The sequence below is a fragment of the Triturus cristatus genome, chromosome 9 (assembly GCF_964204655.1).
Source record: "Triturus cristatus chromosome 9, aTriCri1.1, whole genome shotgun sequence".
NCBI lineage: Eukaryota > Metazoa > Chordata > Amphibia > Caudata > Salamandridae > Triturus > Triturus cristatus.
The window spans coordinates 695,361,758-695,386,746 of NC_140592.1; the positions used below are offsets into that span (position 1 = coordinate 695,361,758).

At 46.2% G+C, this 24,989-nt stretch overlaps 1 pseudogene across 4 annotated transcripts in view; it reads right to left on the reverse strand.

The window, feature by feature from the left end:
- LOC146798523 (uncharacterized) overlaps positions 1 to 19,486 on the reverse strand; it is a 34,456-nt pseudogene extending 14,970 nt beyond the window's left edge. Inside the window, exon 1 of one of the 4 annotated variants that reach the window (XR_014968719.1) lies at positions 19,337 to 19,486. The product of XR_014968719.1 is annotated as an uncharacterized LOC146798523, transcript variant X1 (transcript). Of the gene's footprint in view, positions 1 to 17,713; positions 17,861 to 18,992; positions 19,023 to 19,336 lie in introns of those variants that run through there. The other 3 variants (XR_014968722.1, XR_014968721.1, XR_014968720.1) reach the window with 3 other exon arrangements.
- Between the last annotated feature and the right edge of the window lie 5,503 nt (positions 19,487 to 24,989).

Below are 24,989 nucleotides of genomic sequence, written 5' to 3' on the forward strand. Positions count from 1 at the left end.
CTCCAGTGACCAGAATCTTGGGCCACACCGCTTGTGTGCAGCTTGGCGTGCATCTTTTGGTGAGCTGCTTCAGGTCTTCTCGTGACTCCAGTGCCTCTGGCCTGTGGGTCCATTTGAGGGTCACCTTTGGTTCTTTTGGGCTCGCCTGATTGCTCGGGGCCTGCCCTGACTTCCCTGCTTGTGGTGAGTCCCCTGAACCTTGGTGGTCCCGACGTTGCTCCTCCTTCAGCTCCTGCGTTGGTTGCATTTGCCAAGGCTTGCTAGTGCTCCCGCCAGACACCGACCCCTCAGCACTTGACATCCTTCGTGGGACAGCTCGTGCACGGCTCCTGGTCTTCCTCAGCGTCGCCTGTTCCTCACAGCTGCAGAGACAAGGTCATCGTCACCCATCCTGCAATACCCGACATCGGAGGGCATTGGTCTTCCAAGTCTCCTGGTCACTACTGAGTGACATCGACTCTGTCCCCTCTGCTTGTAGGTACCTCTCATCTAAAATCCACCTTTGGATTCCACCGGACACTTCCTCCTTATTCAGCAGCGGCACTTTTCTGAAGTCCACTATTGGGTTTGACGGCGGCTTCCAACACCACTTCACACGTATGCAGCCGGCTTCCCTGGTGTAGGTAACGTGGGTACTAGGGTATCCACAGGTGGGGTGGCTCTCTAACCTTCTGTCTCCCACAGGGTTTCTTCAGGGTCCACTGGGAAGAGTCCTTAATCTTTAAAAATCAAACCACGACTTACACGTAGACTTGTACGGAGCACGCGGTTGTGTTCCCACACTGCACACGCTCTCCCTGGGATCCCTATCTACTCAGCTTGGGTGGTTCCTTGGATCCCCAGCACTTCTACGTCCTCTCTCTCGACCTTGTCTTGACCAGAGTCATGGTTCTTATACCACTTTCTTTTTTTTTTTTTAATTTTTTTATCTTATACCACTTTCTTAGTATATGGTTTGGTCCCCCACGGGGTCCACTGTGTATTACGTGCTTTTTACTGTGCATCTTTGCTTATGTATGGTGTGCGTTGTGCATATCTCCGGGTAGGAGATATTTCTATGTGTTAGAGATTATTATATAATAAACACATTTTTATAAATACCTTGTGTGGTTCTTTTTCACTTATTCTATACTATAAGATTGCATTCTGGTAAATCAAGCTGCTTTACACTCCTTCTGGGCTAAGCCTGAAGGCTGATCTCTACAGCTACCACTTAAGAGAGCTTTCTAAGGTGGTCTAAAACCTCTTGAATCACCATAAGGGTTGTCTGGACTGGTGCAAGATGTCCACTTACATAAGTGTACATCATATCCCAGGCCAGCTTCGCACAGGGAACAAAGAAACAATCATTACCGTAACATATAGTATCACAGTACTATGTATAATGCCACACTTGACTGTGAAGAGCGCTCTTTTCTTGTGCGAAAAGTTCAATAGAACCCGAAAACAAAGGAAAAATGGACAACACAATAGAAAATGGCAAAATAAACATAAAAGGTTCCTGGCTAAAGTTCATAAAAGTGAAGGTCCAGGAAGGATCCAACAAAACAGGAAAATATCCACGTGGATATGCTGAAGCAGAAGATGAAGCTGAAGATCATCTTGAACCATGACATCCTTAAGAGGAAGTAGGCGTCAATACTGATGTTGCTGTCAGGGAGGGAAACAAATACAAATGACCAAGTGTTGATGTGGGATAATGCTTGCCTATGTGTCTTTCATAAAATTAAGACTTTCCATCATAAATTACTAGGAAAATCTATATTTTATGTTAAGACCGGAGGCTCCTATTATGATTGTTTAAAGCACGTTAACTACCACTGAAGTTGCAGTATGAAGAGGTTTACAATAAAATGTCCTAAAGATATTATCGTCCCTCCAGTCAGCTGATCTCAGAATGACTTCTAGTCTGGCACCTGCCCAAAAACCTTTAGAAGCCATGGCACCCTGGTAGGAATCCGCTCCGAACACAGAGGTATCAATGCTTGCCAAACACATAATGCATCTGACTCAATGAGCCAGGATGGCAGCAGAAACTGGATTGTGGGGTTTCTGAAAGGAAATGAGGAGTTGGGAATAAGAGGACGTTCTGAGATCAAAGGTCTGCTGTTTGTATACTTTTAGGCATTGGCCAACACAAAGTGTGGGTTGATACGGAAAATAATTTCACGATGTGAGAAACAAATCGCAAGGAACACCTTTACAGATTCAATTGGTAAAATTTCTAGTGACGAGTAAGGTTTATTAAGGTGTCAACGGCGTTTCGATCCATATGAATAATGCGCCAGCGTAGCAGCGTGAGGCCACCACACTTAGGCCATCACGCCGAACGATCACACGGTGTTCCCTTGCGATTTGTTTCTCACATCGTGAAATTTTTTCTGTAACAAACCGTAAGCTTTGCCTGAGCCTCCGTGTGTGTTCCCTAATTGTTTGTTTCTGTTGGTGTAGTAGGATACAGGCTTGTGTCCCACTTTTTGTATTTTCGTGTGTAAACATTCTTGTTAATGAATACTGCAGCTCTGGCAAGATTGGTCGGGCCTGCAATTTTCATGCAGATAGAGTGAGTGAGTTGTCGAGCACTAGGTTGTAAGGGTTGCCCAAAGGATCCAGAAGAAGACTGGGAAAAGATAGGAGAAAGACAGGAAAGTCTACTGCTAGTTTGAAAAGGAGAGGAAACCATACCGGAGATAACCACAACGGGACCACTATGACCACAATTTCTTGCTGATGTCAAGCCTGAGTCAGAACTCTAACTCTGTTGATCATAAGGATAGGAGGAAATGTATAATTGACTGAAGTGGACCAGTCTTGTAAAAAGGCATCTGTAGCTAAGGCTAGAGGGTCCAAACGCCAACAGAAGACTTAGAGTTTAACCATGAAGCAAAAAGATTACTCCTGAAAGGACCCCATTTGTGAGACTGGAACACTGAAGGATGAAGTCTCCAATTGCTGAAATCTCGTAGATGACGGGAGTGCCAGTCTGATATTAAATTTAGCTAACCTGGTAAGTATTCTGCTCGAACCGAGATCTTGTTGAGTAGGCAGTGTTCCCGAAAACATTTTGCCAGTTCCGCTAATGGTTTGGATTTGGTGCTTCCAAAATGATTGATATAACGTACTGCGGAGATTTGTCCATGCGGAGAAGAATGGAGCACTGTATCCTGTCTTTTGTCAGACTTTGGATTGCAAAGGAGCCTACCAGCATCTCTAAACAGTTGATGTGCAATTTGGACTCCTCAAGTGACAATATACTTCCAGTTGATATTGAACCACAGCGGGCACCCCGGCTCGTCCGACTTGCATCTGATTCTAACACAAGATCGGGGCTGACACGAAGATAGTCCTGCCCTTCCAGGGGTCTAAATGATCGATCTACCATTGAAGTTCTAGACTGGACTCTGTATCCATGCTGATAGAATCAGAATAAGCAAGGCTGTTTCGCAGGTGATGAATCTCGAGACACTGAAGGGCTGGGTTATGAAGTGGACCCGGAAAGAGGGCCTGGATGGAAGAGGACAGGAGACCCACCACCCTCGCTAATGATCCGAGGGACATTTGGGAACTGCAAAGCATGTTAAGAAGTTCGCTTTAGAGAGCTTTTACTTTTTGTTGAGGAAGGTGAAGAGTAGGACTTGAAGAGTTCACGAGAAAACCTAAAAACTCTATCTGCTAAGTGGGAATCATGATAGATTTGTCTGTGTTTACCAAAAAGACCAACTCTGATATCAGAGAACAAGTGAGATGAAGATAGGAATGAAGAATCTGAATATTTTGACTCATGAGCAGTATATCGTCCAGGTTCATTATCAGTCTGATCCCTAGAGACCTGAGGTACGCAACCACTGTTCTATTACTTTTATGAAGCACCATGGTGCCGAAGAAAGACTTAAGGGAAGTGAAGAAAATTGGTAAGTTTGTCCCTGCCACTGAAATTGAAGAAATTTACTGTGAGAAAGATGAATGGAGATTGTAAGATGAGTGTTTCGTAGATCTAACCTTACCATCCAATCATGTTGAAACAGAGTCTCTGAGGTGAATGATAGTTTCCACCTTGAAGTGTCTGTAAACTACAAACTGGTTGAACAATTTGTGATTGATGACCGGTCTCATTGTATTATTTTTCTTTCGGACTCAAAACAGGGAACTGAAAAACCCTGAAGGATCTGGGTTGGAAATCTATATTTCCTGTTTATGTAGTAGCGCCTGAATTTTTAGGGAGATTAGGTTGGGTTTATCTGAAGAGAACTTTGGAGGAGGAGGAAAAAAGTTTTGAAAAGGTGTTGCGTAAAACTCCATAAAACAACCTTTATTGTATTTAGCACCCAAGGATCTACTGTTTGCCATTTTGAGAGACAATACTGAAGATGGCCTCCTACAGGAGGAAGGCCAGAAGACAGACTCAAGTTGCCGATTGGTGGCTCTAAAGTTTCTTTGTCCACAACCACGATTACCTCTCCCTCTTTGTGGGTAGAACTGTGGTTTGAAGTCTTGGTAGCCATAAGATGAGTTGAAGGAGCCTCTGGTTCGCTTGTTGTGGTAGGAACAGCCAGTAAAGCGGCTCCTGCATTTACCGGCCTGTGCAAAAACATGCTGGGAAAATACTTTTTTCAGAGATTGTTGGACCGTATCAATAGTCGAAAACATGGTAACATAACGGCTCAGGTCCTTGATAAAGGAGTCCCCAAAAAGAAGACCATCTGCCTTGATGCCTGGATCAAGAGTCGGCAGATTCACTAGCTTTAGGTTCAGTTTTGATAGGAGACCTTATCTTTTGAACTTAGAATAGGTTTTGGAATTCCCCTCCATCGTAGGAAGCCTAGGAGGAATTACGTCCCCGTTTTGGCAAGTGGAACATCACTGCTAAAAAGTGCAATTTCAGGAATTGGAATAGATGTGCGTTTCTTTTTTGTAGGTAACAACAGCATTTTGCGTTTTCTGCTTTACACCGCAGAATAGACCACCAGTGTCTTTGACATCCTAGTCATTACAGAGTGTCAATATTTTTTGCTATATGGTCCATAAAGGCCACAATGGCTTGTTCAACTGAGTAATTAATAAAAATAATTTAATTTGTTTTCAAATGCTTCCCCTTCATCATTTTCCACATTCATTAATGGAAAGCTGTCTAACTCCACAGTGAATACTCAATTTTCACTAACTTCAGGCAGAAAAAGTGTTAAAATTGCAAAAGAAACCCAAGGGGGGAGTGAAGCACCAAAACACTACCTCAGGGTGCGAACGCGCCAAGAAAGGCAGCAATAGCGATGAGAGAAGGCGGGTCTAAAAGCCTCTACCTTTATTCTGAAGTTGCGTGTTGAAACGGCGAAGAAAACCAACTCTGCTGAGGAGAGAAGCTGAAGGAAAGTTCCTTTGCCGAAATTAAAGCCGCAGATAAAGCTGCGACTGGCATGGCACTCAACACGGTGACCGGCAGAAGGGCAATAAAAAAATGGCAGAAGAGGGAGCCGCTGAGATGCAGAGCGCACCACAATGCACGAAGAGAGCAACAATTGCGTTGAATACACAACGGAGAACAAGGTACCAAAGCCTACCAGTAAACAATGTGTACTAATGACAGCTACAGAAAAAGCATTGGCAATGCAATAGGTCTCGCAATTCCAAGATTTTAAGCTATTGGCATTATAAATGATAATGCCTTTTATTTATGTGATTTTCAAAGCAACACATTAACTAAAGGCATTGTCATTTATAATGCCTAATAGCTCAAACTCTCACAAATGGAAGACCACTTTAATGGTGGCCGCGCCCCTTTCTTTAGAGACTGCTCTCTGTATTCAGGTTACAGTGAACAGCGTCTAGAGAAAGGGGTGCAGCCAAAATTAAAGTGAAAGCGCGTATTGGGGGCATTTACAAAAAGTGGTAAAATAAATAAAGAAAGCTTTTGTAGCGCAGCCGCTAAAGTGAAAGCGGGCACGCTGTAAATTAAATAAATAAGTGCAGCTGCTAAAGTGAAAACAGCTGCGCTGTAAATTAAATGAATAAATAAGCACGGCCGCTATTGTTAAAGCGGACCACGCTGGAAATGAAAAAATACATGACTTATAACAATATAAAAGGTGGTGGTATGCTGCGAGGTCATGGATTGAATAGGGAAGACCATCAAAGAAAATAGTGCTCACCGACTAGATAAAGCGGACCGTGTAACCACACGAGTAAAATGTCCAGTCGTTATGGGAGGTTACAAATGCAGACAAGGCAGTACCAAGAAGGGATTAATAAGCTTATTCAAAAATGAAAAGTAACAATTTCGAAAGGACAGTAACAGGAGCCAATTGAAAGATGGGTGGGAAATGGGCAGAGCTTCTATGCTATACCTCAATACAGCATGCCTTGCAGAGCAGCGCATGCGTTGCATAGGCTCAAACTAAAAACAATGTTAATATACCATATTGAATACCATAAAGCAGGGATGTGGAATTCCTAAAGCCTGACGCCCGGGACATATTGTTTGGGGTCAAGCGCAACAAGTTTTCATGTGTATTTTGTCCTTGGGACAAGTAGGCCAAACCCCCTACAGCACAAACCCTTTGGCTACCATTTTACAGTGCCACATTATTGATCAGGGAAAGGCATTGCCTACAGTTAAGGTAATATTTGAGTCCATCTGTTAATGCGGTTCAAATTTGTATTAATGGTTCATTAATGCAAAGCCTTTATTATTAGGGAGAGTTCACTAAGTACATGTTGTAAGCTCAGAATGCACTACTGACAGTGGTTCTAGTATAAAAATGTGTACAAACGTTTTCAATGTTTAGAAATATGAGGTTATGTATAATGCTCCCGGAATGCTCTCTGCTTGGATGCAAATATTTGCCGAAGCTTGAAAGCAAGATTAATGATTCTTTGCTATAAAAATAAAATGTTCACAAAAAAATGCAAAAACATTTAGCTAAACTACTTTCAAATTTTACGTACCTTTTGTTTGCAGCATCATTTAGTAAAATGTGTTGATGTATCCTAGTATTTCTCAAAAATATTCATAATGGAAAATCAGTGTACCAAGTTTTAATAAGATTATGGGATACATAAAAATAAACAAGCATTGGTAAAGCCAGTAGGTCTGAAATTGTTTGTCAGCCTTTTCGTTTTGTCAATGCGTGACTTCTTTTGCATGGTTTTTGTAAAACCTTATCGGTGTGGGGGCTGTCGGGCCCTCACCATTATAACAAACATTGGCAAAAGCAAAAATAGTTCTTGGTCTCAAAAAGCACACATTGCCATAGTAGTTCCTGGCACTGAACAAAACGATTGTGCGTCGATATGCTCCTTGTGAAAGAACAGAATGCTCTCACTCAGAGTGAAAAACAATGTCTCAACTGGAGAATATTTTGGAGGGGGAACCAATTTTGACCAAGTGAGATAAATCACATAAGAACCAAGGGGCAAGAAGGGAGACCACAGTATAGGTAGAGTAAGAAAAGGTATTTATACAATTGTGCAAGTAGTTAAAGAAGCACTACAATACATTCACTTGTAAAATGACCTAAGCACACAACGTAAAAAACTGAACGTGCTGGTGAATAGTGAGCGACGCAGTGATACAGAAGTGTGAAAAACAGCATGAACGGCGCAAATGAAAACAGGGGTACAAGGGTCAACAAACAAGATAAATATATACAGTAAAGTACAAGAAATTATTTGGGATGTTTTGGTTGACCACAGGGAGGCCTTAGTTCTAGGCTGTGTAGTCGACGGCGTTTCGACCTGGATGATTTCAGGTCATCATCAGGACAGAGGTCATAGATTAAAGAGTAATGCTTCTGATGCAAATCATGCAGGACACGAGTAATAAAATTGTTGAAGGGACACTGTGTGACTCAAGATTCGGGATCCAAGAGGAACAGAACGAAGGATGGTCGTCCGACCTGAGTGCGGGAAGGATCGGTGGGGCACAAGGCCGGTTGCTTGTAAGGGTAGTCGTGTTCTCAATAGAAAGATGGTAGGACCAATGTCGAGCAAAGTGGCCAATTTTGTTTAAAAAAATCCAAACCGACTGGTCCACGACGAGGGAGTGAAACTTGTTAGGGTAGTCCTATTTCCAATTGAAGGATGGTGGGGCCCATGTCGAGCAGAATGGCCAATATTGTTAAGAAGTCCAAACCGACTGGTCCACGACGAGGGAGTAAATCCAGGGCCAGGGAACAAACCGCAAAGCCGTCGGTGAAAACCTTCCGAACCTTTGGTCATTCTGCTCGACATGGGCCCCACCATCCTTCAATTGAAAATAGGACTACCCTAACAAGTTTCACTCCCTCGCCCTTGTGCCCCACCGATCCTTCCCGCGCTCAGGTCGGACGACCATCCTTCGTTCTGTTCCTCTTGGATCCCGAATCTTGAGTCACACAGTGTCCCTTCAACAACTTTATTACTCGTGTCCTGCATGATTTGCATCAGAAGCATTACTCTTTAACCCCTTCGATGCTGCGCAGATTCCGCCGCTGTGCTGACGGAATCTTGCGCGGGTGTGGTCATGACGGAATGGTTCCGTCATGAGCACAGCTCAACCGTGGGTCATGACGGAACCATTCCGTCATGAGCACCGAAGGGGTTAATCTATGACCTCTGTCCTGATGATGACCTGAAATCATCCAGGTCGAAACGCCGTCGACTACACAGCCTAGAACTAAGGCCTCCCTGTGGTCAACCAAAACATCCCAAATAATTTCTTGTACTTTACTGTATATATTTATCTTGTTTGTTGACCCTTGTACCCCTTTTTTCATTTGCGCCGTTCATGCTGTTTTTCACACTTCTGTATCACTGCATCGCTCACTATTCACCAGCACGTTCAGTTTTTTACGTTGTGTGCTTAGGTCATTTTACAAGTGAATGTATTGTAGTGCTTCTTTAACTACTTGCACAATTGTATAAATACCTTTTCTTACTCTACCTATACTGTGGTCTCCCTTCTTGCCCCTTGGTTCTTATGTGATTTATCTCACTTGGTCAAAATTGGTTCCCCCTCCAAAATATTCTCCAGTTGAGACATTGTTTTTTGTTGTACATTGCGCCCGGTCTCTCCTGGGTTAACGGGTTATACTCCTGTGTATTGTTACTCACTCAGAGTGAAGCTGGCCAATAGACAGAGAGAGAGAGAGACAGAATTTGAATAAACACAAGAGGTCATGGTTAACACCAAACCTAATTAAGGGCACAATTATTAAATAAAGTCTCAAAATGCACCCGTGTCCTTGCATTAAGTAAAGATATACGGCATTCGTCAATTCACAAGACTTTACAGAACTAAGCCAAGAAATAGTACTCCTAGAAAATATTTGTGAACTGCATGTTAGCATGAGCAAATATGCAGGTGTAGATTTGCAAGTTCACTTTCCCTCCAATCGCTTTTTTTCTGAACCCTGGAAGAAGTTTTATGTCTGCCATTATCAGGAGGAAATTTACAACTTTTTTCAGTATTGGATAACATTAGAGAAGTTTTAGTGAAAATCCTTAAAACATGCAAGTTAAAAGGTTTTCACAGACTCAAAAGGGCATTCAAACCCTGGAACTATTGCTTACCATTACGTTCAGCCCCAGTATGTAGATCTGCGGAAAAGTGGAAACATAAGGGAATGGCTAGTATTCAAACCCTACTATGGAAGGAGCCCTGCCATAATCAGAGAGGCTATTTCAGAGCTCTTATGTAATGAGATTGCTGCCATAATTTGTCGCAGCATTACATTGCACAAAAGGGACAAGTGGATTTTGTTACAGGACAAGTAGATTTATTAAACAACCCGCCTCATAAACAAGCAGATATTTTATGAAATTCCACACCCCTGATAAAGGGAATAAATAATGTACATTTCTTGACTGTGAGCAGCAAGAAAAGAGGGCTGTTTGCAGTCAAGTGTGGCATTATTCATAGTACTGTGATACTTTTGGCTATGGTGATGATTCCGGTTTTTGTTCCCATAAGCTAGCCTGTTGCTAAGCCTCTTGGGATTTGTAGTTTCAACGTTCTTTGCTGCAGCAATAGAAATAAAAGAAAGATTAGAAGGGATAACAGGAGCCTCCTGTCTTGACATAAAATTGAGAACAGACATGGATATGGGACATTGCCCTGTATTCATATCCTGAACCATAAAAGCAAATTTGTTTAAGCCATGCCCTTAGTTACACAGGCCAAACCTCTTTAGAAGGCCCCTCCCATTTCTTTATCTCACTTAAAATCCTGCTGTTCCCCATCTTACAAGCACAGTAACTTTCTGATTACTTTTCATCTAAACAGGACCCTTCCTCTGCTGTGGCTGCCCTGTGGCATTGCACCATTAGCCATCCCTGCCATTACCACGCATGGGGCGTTAGACTAACGCATTTCAGTGTGGTGGTCTGCCTCACCGCACTGAAATGTAAAGTCACAAATTATACCCAGCGTTGCTAATGCACTATTACAATAAGCGTGAGTGGCAGCTGCTTGGCAGGCTTGGGGGCTGTCTCAGCTGTTGGCAGGCAGCTCTAGCTACTATGGTAACACTGTAACTTTAAGAATTCACTCAAGACACTGCGTGCGGTATAGTGATGCATCATGACTGATGTCTGAAGTCAGTGCTCCCAAAGCTACTAGCGAGACAGTCAATGAGAATGATGTCAGGACAAGTTTTGTCAGACACCCTCTTTAATAGCTAGAACGTCCTGCCGCCCACGCCGCGAGCCGAGCGAGTGGCAGTTCAATAAAGTTTGTTTTGGCTGCTGGCAAAGCAGCGCAGGCAGCGCAGTAATCTTTCTGAAAAATTATCATCCAGCGACTGGACCCGTCACCCAGCAGCGGCCAGCTGAGAATGAACCAAGGGTGTAAAGTCTTGACTGTGACGCGATACGCCTAATGCGTACGTGTCGGGTCACGTGGCGTAAGCAAATATAAGACGGTCGTGCACGTACGTACGCCACTAGCGCTACGACGGCGGACCTTGTAACAACACCAATTAGCCTCCTGGTCATTTATACCCGCGTAGGCCCTTAGTCGTGACTTCCCGGCAGTCGCGTTCCGTCTACCAACGACGGGATCTGGAGAACACTACACAAACTGGCGACGAGGGCGGGCGTGCCCTCGCCGAGGTGTGGTGCGCTGGTGTGGCAGCCGCGAGCGCTGCATGTGGCTCACGGCGCTCTTGCCCCAGCGCGGAGTGCGGAGTCCTGAGCACCTCGTGGTGTTCCTGGTGCGCGGTGAGGTCGCGCTGCCCCACGGGAGGGCGCTGCAGTGATCGCGCACGAGGCGCGTGAATCATCGGTCTGCCAGCCACGTGGTCCAGGCCTCGGAGGGTACCGGTCGTGGCGCCCCAACGAGTGTGAGCCCTGCAGGTGACTGCCGATCGTGCCACAAAAGGGGAGGCAGCTCCTGGATTGCTCTGTGAGTACCTGGGGCTGAGTGACTGTGGCCTCAACCTCTGGGAAGACAGGGGGGACAAAGCTCACCTCACAGTGCAGAGGCCTAGCCCCAAATAACATTACATAGAAGGGAGGCCTATTAGGCAGGGGCAGGCCCAGTGCACAGTGGAGAACACCCAAGCACACGCACACAAGGAGACAGGGGGGGTGCCCCGGAAAAGGGGAGGCCCACGAGAACTGGAGGCAAAGCAGGCAGTGTACACACAGGAAGAGGCCAGGGAAGACCACGCACAGCGCTGAGCAATAGCCATGGCCACGATACCTCCAATAGAACCTTTCATAGTAGAGGGAGCACCTTCGTCGATTGCGGCCAAGTGGAAGGACTGGGAAGATCGGCTGCGCATATTTTTCGAGGCCACCATGGTCCATAGGGACCAGAAAAGGGCAATAATCATACACCTGGGTGGAAAAGACATTCACAACATCGTCAAAACGCTAGCGGAGGCCACTCCCAGAACACACCTGACACTGATAGCCGCCGTTAATGAACATTTCAAACCGATGGCCAACCAAGATGATGAGAGGTTCATCTTCCGGCAAGCGCGCCAGCTTCCGGAAGAATCGCTAGACACGTATCACGCCCGCCTGAAGAACCTTGCAGCCACGTGCGGATTCTGGGATGAGACCGAAGAAATCAGGGGGCAGATCATCCAGGGCTGTGCCTCAGCCAAGCTGCGAGAGCGCATACAGGAAGAGTCCAGGAAGCCGTTGGCGGAAATCCTGACGATGGGTCGGACCAAATAGCTGTCGAAAGCGCAGGCAGCGCACATGGAAGCCGCTCTTCAAGCACCAGTGAAGACTGAACCTGTGAACGTGGTGTCGACCAGACCCACACAGAGGTGGAGCAAGAAGGGAGCGGCAACACCCTCCCCCGGACAGTCGAAGTCGTGTGGATACTGCGGGGGATCGCCGCACGCAGCAGCAGAGTGTCCGGCGAAAGGCAAAAGGTGCTCGGGGTGTGGAAGGTTCAATCATTTCGAAAAAGTATGCCGGTCAAAAAAGTACCGCAGGCCCCGACAAGCGGCAAACACTCTCAAGGAGGAAGACCCAGCGACATGGATGATGAGGAGGAGGAAGAGAGAGTGGTGCACAAAATCCACATGATTGGCACCACCACCCGCAAGGCAAGACGCCTACCACAATGCAGTATCCGAGTAGGGTCTCAGGAAGTCACCGCAGTTGTGGACACAGGAGCCACCATTAATATCATGGCCGCAGCCCTACACAGCACCATGAACCCGAAGCCGGCCCTACACCCCTCAACGATAACAGTGTTTGCGTATGGCCAAGAAGCTCCTTTGAAAATACGTGGACGGTTCCGGACGGTAATCTCCCACGGCACGCCGTCGGTTACCACCAACGTCTACGTCACAGAAGATGGCCAGGGGATGCTGCTGGGGTGCCGAGCGGCCGAAGACCTGGGAGTCGTGAAATTTGCCTTTGGAGTACACCAGGAGTCCCTGCAGCACATCCTGGACGAATTTGAGGAAGTCTTCCAATGGATCGGGAAGTTCCGTGGAAAAGAAATCCACCTCCACATCGACCCAACGGTCCAGCCGGTCACCCTACGACATCGGCGGATAGCGTTTATCCTGAAGCCACTGGGGGAGAAGGAGCTCAAGAAGCTAGAGGCAGCAGGAATAATCGAAAAAGTGTCCGGTCCCACACCGTGTGTATCCCCCATCGTCGTCGCCCGGAAGCCCAAACAGCCGGGCGCGGTGAGAATCTGTGTCGACATGAGACTTCCCAACGTCACGATCAAGCGGGAACGCCACATCACTCCCACGATAGACGATCTCATTGGAGAAATGGCAGGAGCCTGTTGGTTTTCAAAACTAGACCTGAGATCCGGATATCACCAACTGGTGCTAGACGAAGCCTCCCGCAACATCACTACATTCTCCACACATGTGGGACTCCGGAGGTACACCGGGTTCCGTTTTGGAGTATCCAGTGCCGCAGAGGTATTCCAAAATGTGATACAGAGTTAATTGCAGGCGTCCCAGGGGTCATCAATGTCAGCGATGACATCATGATACACGCCAAAACAATCCAGGAGCACAATGAGCGACTCCTTCAAGTACTACGCCGGGTATGGGATGCAGGCCTCACTCTTCACCGAGAGAAATGCGAGTTCCTATGTAAAAAACTGCAATTCTTTGGCTATACTTTCTCCAAGGAAGGGGTCAACCCGGACCCTGAGAAAGTTTGAGACATTAAAGAAGCTGTCGCTCCCACCAACGTCACGGAGGTCCGCAGCTTCCTTGGGATGGTCAATTACTGCGGGAGATTCATCCAGGACCTGGCCAACCTGACGGCACCGCTGAGAGAGCTGACCAAGGAGTCCATCACCTAGAAGTGGGGCGGTGAACAAGCCCAGGCCTTTGAGAAAATCAAGGAGTCTCTCTCTGAAGCCACCACCCTGGCGTTCTTTGACCCCACGAAGCTAACATTGGTCGCCGTGGACGCTGGTCCGGTCGGCTTAGGAGCCGTCCTACTGCAAAGAAGGAACCCTCAAGAAGAGTGGGCCCCGGTGGCATTCGCCAGCAGATCCCTTACCGCAACTGAACAGAGATACTCACATATAGAAAAGGAAGCCATCGCTATTCATTGGGGGTGCCACCATTTCCATTTGTACTTGTACGGAAAACCGTTTGTAGTAGCAACAGACCACAAGCCGCTAGTGGCGCTCTTTTGAGGAACCTCGACCAAGCCGCCGCCACGGATTGAGAAGTGGATGCTCCAACGCCAGAACTATAACTGTAAAATAGAGTATCAGCCTGGGTCTAAGAATCCGGCCGACTACCTGTCCCGCCATCCGCGGAAAGCCACGGCCCAGGAAATGGAGGATGCCGCTGACACTGAGGAATATGTTAGGTGTGTCTCCGCCCGATCATGCCCCATACCCATTTCCATGACGAGCCTACGGGAAGCCACGGACCAAGATGAGTGTCTGCAGCGCGCCAAGGGAGCCATCCGGAGCAGTAGCTGGCATAAAGCGAAGGAGGAGTGGAAGAGTTTAACAACCACGGCACTACAAATAATGGACAGTTTGCACCATGTCAGGGATGAGCTCACCGAGGATGATACAGGGAGCCTGCTAAGAGGACACAGGCTGGTAATTCCAACATCCCTAACACAGAGGGTGGTGGACCTTGCCCATGTAGGACATCAAGGCATGGTCAAAACAAAATCGAGGCTTCGCACAAAAGTTTGGTTCCCACTAATGGACGACATGGTAGAGGCCACTGTCCGTGCTTGCCTATCGTGCCAGGTCACCTGGGAGGCACCCCGACCTGCCCCTGTCATTGTGGAACCTCGGCCGAGGGTCCCCTTGTCTCGAGTGAGTGTAGATTTTGGCAGTCTGCCAGATGGGCGCCATACTCTGGTAGCCTTTGATGACCACTCTAAATATCCTGAAGTGGAGATACTGTCAGCGCGACTGAAGTCATACCGAAACTCAAGAAAATCATGGCCGCCCATGGACTCGTGCAAGAGATAAGAACCGACAATGGATCTCCTTTCCAAAGTCAAGAATTTGCCTCATACCTGCAAGTGCTGGGTATTCGTCATCGCCGGATCAACCCCCGCTGGCCGCAAGCGAATGGGGAAGCTGAAAGATTTATGCGGACACTTAACAAAGTAATACGCATTGCACATGACAAGGCTCAATCCGTAGAATTGTCCATATTCACTTTTCTCCGGAGTTATCGCCAGACACCCCACACGACCACTGGTGTGGCTCCCGCGTATCTACTAATGGGAAGAGTAGTCACGGACACGATCCCGCATCACCCCGAGTGGCGACCAGAAACCCCCGAGGAGAGTACCATTGACGCCCGGCGGCGAAAAGCACATGCTCATGTTAGTCTCCGGCGGAAGGCCGCCCTACCAAACATCCGCCGAGGGGACACTGTGCTGCTCAAAAACAGAGCCCAGGGAAGTAAATTCTGCCTGAGTTTTGAAAAGGAACCCTGGACGGTGGTGTCTGTCACAGGAACTTGCGTCACAGCCACTTGTGGGAGAGAGAAAATAACCAGAAACGTGTCGCATTTCAAAAAGCATTATCCACAGCGAGCAGAAGTGGTCCCTGACCAGGGGGGCGACACCCTCAACACAAGGCGGGCGGAAGACGTTGAAACTAGTGGCGGAGATATGGAACCAACCATGGAGGACACGGGAGAAACTGACTTTCCCAAGTCGTCTCCGCAGAGAGAATCGTATGGCCCAACAGTGAGTCCTGGGCGACAGTCTCAAGAGGTTGTGATTCCTGTTGAGGGGCAAGGCGGAGATACCGGAGACTCACAAGGCCGGGGCACGTCACAGTACAGCCTGCGGAACAATCCTGAGTCCTCCTGTCGTTTAAAAGACTACCTCACGTAAGAATGTTCCATGTTACATTATTCGGAAATTTGGATTGTTCTGCTGACAGCGAATGCTGGGCGGGGGGTTCAATGTAAGGAAGGTTGTAGTTAATTTTGGTTTTTCATGTTTGTTGGAGAGGAATGCAATGTCGTGACTGTGACGCGATACGCCTAATGCGTACGCGTCGGGTCACGTGGCGTAAGCAAATAAAAGACGGTCGCGCACGTACGTACGCCACTAGGCCTACGACGGCGGACCTTGTAACAACACCAATTAGCCTCCTGGTCATTTATACCCGCGTAGGCCCTTAGTCGCGACTTCCCGGCAGTCGCGTTCCGTCTACCAACGACGGGAGCCGGAGAACACTACACATGGGGAGGCCGCTGGTCGGATTGGTTCCTCACCCAGAGTAGCCAACTATACCACACAATAGTCCAGTCTGTGCTGCCTTGAATACTGCCCGGCGTTGCTGCCTGGCCGGAAAATCCGAGTCATACTCCTCGGCCTTGAGGTGGGCCTGGCAAAGTCAGGTATTGTCTGCTTTGGTTATATTGCTTAGTTTTTAATAGCTCATACTGACTGGGGTGCTGTGGTCTCACCTCTCTGGGTCATGGGAAAGGAACAATGTTAGAAAATAAAATAAAGGAACAACAGCGCCAGCCTCAACCTCCCGTAAATCCAATGCCTTTTGTGCTTGTGGCTGTACTCGTATTGTTTATTTTCATACTCTCTGCCCGCCGTCTGAAATACGATGGTGCCCAACAAACTCTGTGCTAGTGGAGGAGCCTTCTGCAGTGAGTGCGTGGCGCATGATGTTTTTGGTCTTCAGAGGGGTCAGGGCCAGTGGTTAATTTGTAAAAAAATAAGTGCCGGGGCTCTCATCAGGAGGCTACTTGAACCCCTGGCTCAAATTAGTCACTGTTTAGAAGGCACACGTTGGAGTGAGATGCAGTTTTCACTTATTTGTATGCCATGGTACTGCAAATAAATATGGCCCAATACCACGTTATTTAGTGTTACTGTACTAACATACGTACATACATACATTACTGAAAATGGCTTTGAGAATCTGGCATGTGTTCACGGGAGCGCACGTGCTTGCAAGGACGTAAATCCAGAAGAAAAGTGTGCATGTGCGCGGGGTGTTTGCTGAATGAACGCACAATACATAGCCACGGCCCCCAGCGCCACATACCGCCTTTACTGCATCTATTCGTCAGAGCTGTCAGCGCTGTTTAGAAGTTTGAACAGAGGTGTATGTTGAACTTTAACAAATTGGGGGTGGGGGTATAAATACCTACCTGGATTTCAGAGAAAAACATTTGTAAAATTTGGGGCGAACGGTGCACTCTAGAGCATGACATGTAGAAATGGTAGTAATAGCAAGGGCTGTCACCCACCGCTACTACCATGGGTCTCGCAATAGTGGACCTTGGCAATGTACTTGCACACGGTCGGTGCTGGTGCCGGAGGCATGAGTGCTCAGGGCAGGCCTTGGACTCGTATTAAGTGAACTGTGAAGTCCACTGCCCTGAACAATCATGCCTCCAGCGCCGGCACCGTCCGTGTGCAAGTACAATGCCAATGTCCACTGTTACGAGACCTATGGTGGTAGGGGTCCTCAGTAGGCCTCGCAACCATGTTACCGCGGTACCGCTTCAAAGCCCGGGGGGGGTCAGCCTCACAGCATGACCTAACGCTGGGAGTCCCAAGTGAGGGAAACATGCCAAGGTCTACTGCCACTGTCCGGCCCGGCCAGAAGGCTGGATGAAGGGCAGAAGGGGCCGGTGCAGGGCCTTTAAAGTTTAACCCCATTACTCCGAACTTCATTGCATGCGGGAGCCGGAGTTAGCCTACCAAGCCTGTGACCATCATAGACATTGTCACGCCACCCACCACGCAAAAATAAAAATAAAAAAACAGCGTTCCTACTTACAGTTACTGGTGGTGGGCGGCCGGGCACTGGCCTGCCTGTCTTTATTCATTGGCGGCCTAGGCCTGTTGATACCTGCACTCAAGGTTGGGCTAGCCGATGACTCGTGGTGGGGGGCGGTGCGTGCGGGTGTGCCGGGGGGTGGCATTTTGAAAAAAATCTACGCACGTGCTGCCTTCTGCACAGCACAGCCCTACCCCTGCAAAACCAAATCCAGCCCCCTGCCCAAACAGCGTCCCACGGCCCGTCCATCGGCAGCAACACTGAAGGGCCCAAGCCGCCACCTGCCACCTAAAGCAAATTTGAAATGCGCATTGTGATTGGAATACATAAATAAAATGAGTCGGACTCTCTGGAGCAGACAGTCAGTCAGTAATCAATCATATGCGATGCGAGCGCCGAGTCTGAGGTAATTTAATTTTATATATTGACTGTAGAAGTCTCTAGTCCATGCCACGTTCAGATTGCCTGACATATGACAGGCCGAGTCAGAGTTGCAAATGCGTGGTGTTATGTAGACCCGGCCCTGATAAATAGGTGCCGGTGCTAAGCACCGGAAAGCACCGGCACAAATTAAGCACTGGTCAGGGCACTATTTCACTTAGCGTGCTCTCCCCTCACTCCTGGGCCCCAGCCCCCCTCACTCGAAAGACTTCAAACTTGCAGATCAATTTATGTTGTTACCACTGGAGTATCAACAACATTCTAATTAGCTTGCTATCTCGGCATCAAATTGGGAAAGTGTACAGTGTGACTGGGGTGTCTGTACTCTTGGCACGTGTGTACACTTAAAAGTGCCGGGCAGTGGTGGCCTGCCAGCTCGAATGCACCACACAGTGACAAGCAGCTGCCATATTCGGAGGCTGCCTGACGTCAGACACACCTCACACTGGCCCTCTTATAACCAAACAGCTCTAGTTCAGCGCCAGAAGTCAGCTTAAGTGACTGTGCAGCACCTGCCTGTACAATACACATGTTTCTTTGTAAAATGTAACGGGTGCTCATATAAACCTCTCCACTACCTTCAAGTCAAGTACGTGATAAATAAGAACTGGGAAAAAAGAACTAGGCAACGAAGAGAAAACAAGCCTCAGTCAGGATCAACCCATTGTAAGACTACGGGCAGCCCCCAACATCAGCAGCACTGCTACTTTGAGGTCACTGCCCCTCTTCACTGCGCAGAACACTGGCTAAAGCCAAAAGTGGCTTCACTCAGACTGGCACTGCATAGAGGCGGATTCACTGATCATGACACAGATGAGTCCAGCAGCAGAGTACTCACCGAAGAGGAGTGCAATGTCTGTGCGACATGTTGGTTAGGGCCCTTCCATTGATGGTGCTTTGCAGCAGTTTTAAAAGCTCTCTGGTTTTTCATTGCTCAAATGGGTGTAATTTCTAATGTTTATATGTTCCCACGTCTTCATTGCTTGCGAGAAAGTGTCACTCATAGTCGTTGAATGTCACTCATAATTACACTGAAATTATGAAAATGTCACACATAACTAATCTGAAACCTTGTATGATTGCCCTCTGCCAAATCACATGTGCAGTGACATTCGCATCGGTGCACAGAGTGGTTGCAAGCTTTAAGACTGTCCTGCTTCCTCTCACCTGTACATTACTTACTTATCATAGCCATAGCATGCTCTCACCTCTACAGTAATCTCAGCACTATGCCAGAACTTCCAAGTTCCGCGTCTCTTCTTTAGTGTACTTATTTCAGTTTTCCATCGGAAATTGAGAAGGGACTACACGACAGCCACCACAACTGACGTAGGACTGCACTTCTAATCACAGGGTGACGGCCCTGTAGGCAAGCGACCTCTTATAGTTTGCTAAATTACTTATTATGTTGAGCATTGTTGCGGGGATATGGTTGTCTCACTTAGATCGGCTGTCACATTTGAAGCCCCCAGTACAGACATCGCCTGCTACTGTGTACCGGCGGCCGCCTTGTCACGTAGGAAACATTAGAAATTGATTTAAATCACTAGACCACATAACTAATGATAGCTAGAAGTCTTATTCCACCATAGCGGACATATTGGGAGAAGAAAGTTACGAAAATCCAGTAATGTTTAAATGTAAAAAAAATACCAACTTGTCATAAATCACACTACATGGAGCACTTACTTACACTATTAGGCATTAAGTGAGTCTTTATAAAAAAACAAAACAGCAGGTTACATAATGAAAACCCGTCGTATCTTGCTAGGTCATTAACTAAGAGGAGTGTTAATTGCTATCAACAAATTAAGGTCAATTGACGAGAGAAAAGGCACGCAGATTTGGGCGCTTTGCAAAAATTCTCAGAGGGCTTTTATTGGAACTCGCTGTTATTGTAATAGCTCAGCGTGAGTTTGTCAGCCGTGACCAGTTGAACGGAAAAACAGCCGGGCTGTGACATAATTTAAAGGGACGACTGCCGTTCGATACCAGGAGAGGGCACCAGTGGATGTAACATATAAGAGAGCAGGGCCAAAACAGACAGTGGATAGAAGCTACACATATATCATTAATAATTCCTCAAAAACGTCATTGTATAAGTTTAAGCTTACACGGCAATATCTTCAGTAGATCCGCATTTGGTGTCAGTTGGACGGTTTTCTCGAGCGCCTCGACAAGTAGATCACAGTTTTGGATCTTACGTTCCTTAACTTTCTCTATTTATTGCACCTTGATCTAATGTTTAAAATGTTTCTGTCCATGACAATATTTTGTGAAACTGTCTCTGTAAATAAAGATAGAAATGTTTTGTGTGAATGCAACGTTTATAATATCGCACATGGCATATTCAGACCTGGCAGGGATTGGTAGATTACATTTAAAGGGCAGACGTGTACTTTGATCCAACAAAACTCTCATTAATACCCTCTGCGCCAGCATTTAATTCTCAGAACACACTGTCTTGAATTGGCAATAGGATTACTTTAACTTAAAGCTCTATTAAACTAGAAAATGTTCCAGATTGATAATGTGCTGCTCCTGCCCCTTCACTTTGTTTAAACTGGCTATACCATGAGAGTGTTCCAGGTATGCACTGCTTGTACCTAGAGAATGCAGCTGAAGCACTGAGGTATATGAAAAAGTGATAGATGGAATGCTTGAAATAATCTCAGCCATGGTTATTACATGGCCGCATCCCAGTCCATTGTTATTTTGCATTCAATGCAGGGGCGTAGCTAGAGCTTCTGGCGCCCGGGGCTATCCCTCAGATTGCCGCCCATGGCAGGTAGCGGGAGTGGGGGGATGCTGGGTAAAAAGAACGGCGAGCACTTGAAAGAGGTCCTAGACACGTGATATCGCCGCTAATAGTTACCTCGATCATGCAAGTTACATGCACATACATGACTCAGGCCAAGGCTACACAGTTGAATTCACCGGCAGTACAAAGACATACAATTGATGGACGGAATGCAGAACAAATCAAAAAAATTCACCCCCAGTCAAGAGATCAGGGTTAAATCCATCATTCTTTTGCTCACCATGCAACCCCTGTTTAGACTTGGTCATATGCAAATCAAGACTGATTTGCATATGGCTGGGTTCAAACTGGAATGGCATAGGGAGCAAAAAAACGAAGGCTTTAGGCCCAGATCTCTGTACTGAGATGAATGTGTGACATTGTTCTGCATTCTGTCCATCAATTGTTCTTTTTGAAATAATAATATACAAGTACAGAGGTATCAAGGTTGACTTGTTTGCAACCTCCAGCATATTTAACCAAAAATATGACCAGATTCCTATATGCAGTGGCAATGTGTTGGTCTGAATAGATGTTATTACACCTTCCTAAATTGAGGCTATTAATAACTCATCGCAGTTTCTTTCTGCTTTTGAGCACTCCTCAGGACTTAAAAAAGTTAATGATTGTGTTGTATGACTGTCAGATGCTTGCTAACCAAAATGATTTCAGATCTGTGCTGTGTTTATTCGCAATCGTGGCTGCGACTCTCTCGGTGATGGCTCACAAATATGACTGGACACTTTCAGTTTCATGCACACTGCGTCCCCTGTCCAACTGGCGGACCTGATTTCCCACAGCTTGGTGTTGGCTTTTTGTTCTTGGGAGATTATTGATGCCGGAGTTGCTCGCTGTAGAGCCATTGTCTCCGGCCTGGGTCAGGCTTGCCCTCACAGCAGCTCACTTGTAGTCAGTGTCCAAGGACAGTCAAAACCTTGTCTTGTTGCAAACCATTGCAAAGCTGTAAGAGGAACATGTCCAGGAATCAGATGTCACTTTAAAGTTTTAAGGTCCCACCTTCGTGTGTAAGTGGCCCTAACATCCAGTGTCACACTGAGAAAGCATGAGTGGTTCTTGGTGGCCTTTGGTGAGAGAAAGTAAGAAACCTTTGTAAAGGCAGCTGGTTTCCTTTCCTTTCTTTTGCACCCTGCATTCTGAGGAGTGACTATGGCTACTCTAGAGCCATGCATGTAAAACGTGACTTGCATTAACGTAGAACACATGCTTGTACATGCTGATCTCTTGTGATGAGCCTACACACATACTAGACCCGAAACTTCACTTATAAGGTGGTGGCTATGGAAGATCAAAATAAGGAGAAATGATACCTATTAGCATGTATTTGATAACACAAGTAAGAAGAGTAATGGTTTCATTCTCAGGAATGTTCTAAGATGAAATTGTTCCTATCACTTGCCGACAACACCAAAGACCGCAATCGCGAATTTCGACCTGAAGCAAACTTCAGTTTCTTTATCTCCTGCTGTTCGGTGCTCAGAAGCATGGCAGGCTGTCTCCTAAACCAAGGCTAGCTTGAAACCTATGGTAATTAATTCTGTATCTGGGACCCCATGCTTCTTTACCCCTTTCAGTTCTGAGTTTTTACTTGGAGATCCATAGATAAATTTAACCATACATAATAAATAAAGCTTCTTAGGGAGTGCCAGTTTTCCCGATAGAGTTAGAGTGGGAGTCAAAAGCAAACCAGCCGAATCCTGGAATGGCTTAGGTTCCTCTCACAAATTAAGTTACTGAGGGAAAGAATGAAATTTTAAATGTGGCCGACAAATAAGCAAGAAATAATCTTTGTGAGATTTTTAAAAACCGATGGAAACTTCATAGCTTTACTTGATCATCCATAGGGGATAAAGGATGTAACGCACATTTTATAAACCCCTAAAAAACACCAAATAGCTTGTTTTAAGATCCAGAGGTCTTCACAAGTAGGGTTAAACCTAATAGTGAAACATAGAATCCTAACAAAACCAGGTGTGAGAACAATTGAGAGCTCCTTTAGGCATACATGACAGTAGACTCACATAGCCCCAACATCAGACTACAAGTGTCCTCTGCAATACCGGTTGTTTTGTGTTCAGAAAGTTACAGCCAGTAACTGTATGCACACAAATAACAGAAGGGAGTAGTCCTTTAAAATTACAGACATGGTGGTCTGCTAACCCCAGCAGGCCACCATCCCTGTAATTTTCTCCAGTAGTACTGTGTTGCAATTTGTGATCTACCTTAATTTTCATAAGGAAGGTCAGATTCTGACCCACAACGATTTAGATTTTTAAGATTAATCCTACAGCACTTCTTAAAAATCTTAACTGTTCGCAATATGCAGCGAGTACTTTGTGACCAGATTTTTGTGCCTATGGCTCATCGTTTTCTTAATGCATGTAATCCTAATATCTCTGTTTTGAACCCAACAGTGTGCTTTAAAGGCACCTGATCCTTGCAACTTTTACTGATGTACACTCATGCTTGTATCAACTTTGACTCACTGATCGACTTCTGCATATATCAATATATTTTAGATTACTTTTTAGTCAATTACATTTTTTGTGCTAAGTTGTGTAATATGCCAGTGGTCAAACGTTTTGATTTACGATTGCAAATGCAATAGGTCTCGCAATTGTTTGATTTAGAGCAATTGGCATTGCAAATGTTATTGTATATCTGTAATAAAAAAAAGGTAAATGAAGCCTTTAAAGCATGCAGTTTAAATACATGTGACAAACAGTTTCCATTAAAATGACTGGGAGGGCCCCTGAGCAGCTGTACTGTACAACTTCCTCCTCCCCCGTCACTAGCAATCACCTCGGCGGCCTGCTCCAAATATAATTACCACTCTCCTCACGGTTAGATTTTGGGCACAAATATTTCTCACATCATGTATAATCACCTGGTTAATTATCCATAGTAGCCCTTTTCCCCTTCTTGGGCCTCTGTCTTCGGGGGGGCTGGTGCTTGTCCGCGCTTCATAAAGATTGTCTGTGCTTCGCCACGTCTTTGTGCTCAGGCGCCGCTGCCTCCTCATGCTACTATCTCTTATAGTGAGCCCTAGTTCTTAGGCCTCGCAGCAGTAGCTGCACGATGTAACTAACTTGTGTGGTGTGCGGAGCAGGCCCTTTTCTTTTCCTGCTGTTTGGCCCGGGCTCTGATACGATGCTCCCAACCTGCCTTTTAGTTACATGATTCATGTGGCCACATCCCGACATGGAAGGCGTAGTCATCATTGGCACGGAGAGCAGTGGTGTAGCGAAAGTTGAGGGGGCCCCCATGCACAGTACACGGAGGGACCCCGCTCCGGATTTAACATAGTTGCCAAGGTTTCAGATTGCTATGTGTGACATTTTCATAATTTCAGTGTAATTATGAGTGACATTTCAACGACTATGAGTGAGACACTTTCTCGCAAGCAAATCAAGTAATGAAGATAAGGGAAACCTATTAATATCAGAAATTACACCCATTAAAGCACAGCTGCTAATGTTTCAGATTGCTTATGTGTGACATTTTCATAGATTCAGTGGATTTATGAGACATTCAGTGACTACATTTGTGACATTTAAAGTGACACTTTCTTGCAACCAAAATCCCACAATGAAGTCCATGGAAACAGACAAATATCAGAAAACACACTCATTTGTGCAACATGAAAGTCACACTCTGCAGCAGGTGCTTTTAAAGCTATTTGTTAATTTCTAATTAATTAGCATCCTCCGCCCCAACCGCAGCTCCAGGTGAGGCTGAACCACAAGTAACAAAGGGAACTCTGTGACAAAAGCGGCAACCCACTGAGCTATCCACATACAACACAGGTCTGTAACATGCTGGTAGACTTTCTTTATAGCAGGCATATTAATTGTCTGCGCTACTTTATGGTGAGAGTGAAAACTATCAGTAGAAAACAGCATCACCTCTGTCCAGTGGGAACTTTAATCACCCGATTTATATGTGACTTTCACTTAGCAAGTCTCTTAGTGTTGCGAAAATAAAACCTGCGGCTTCGTACTGTCAAGCAAAGATATT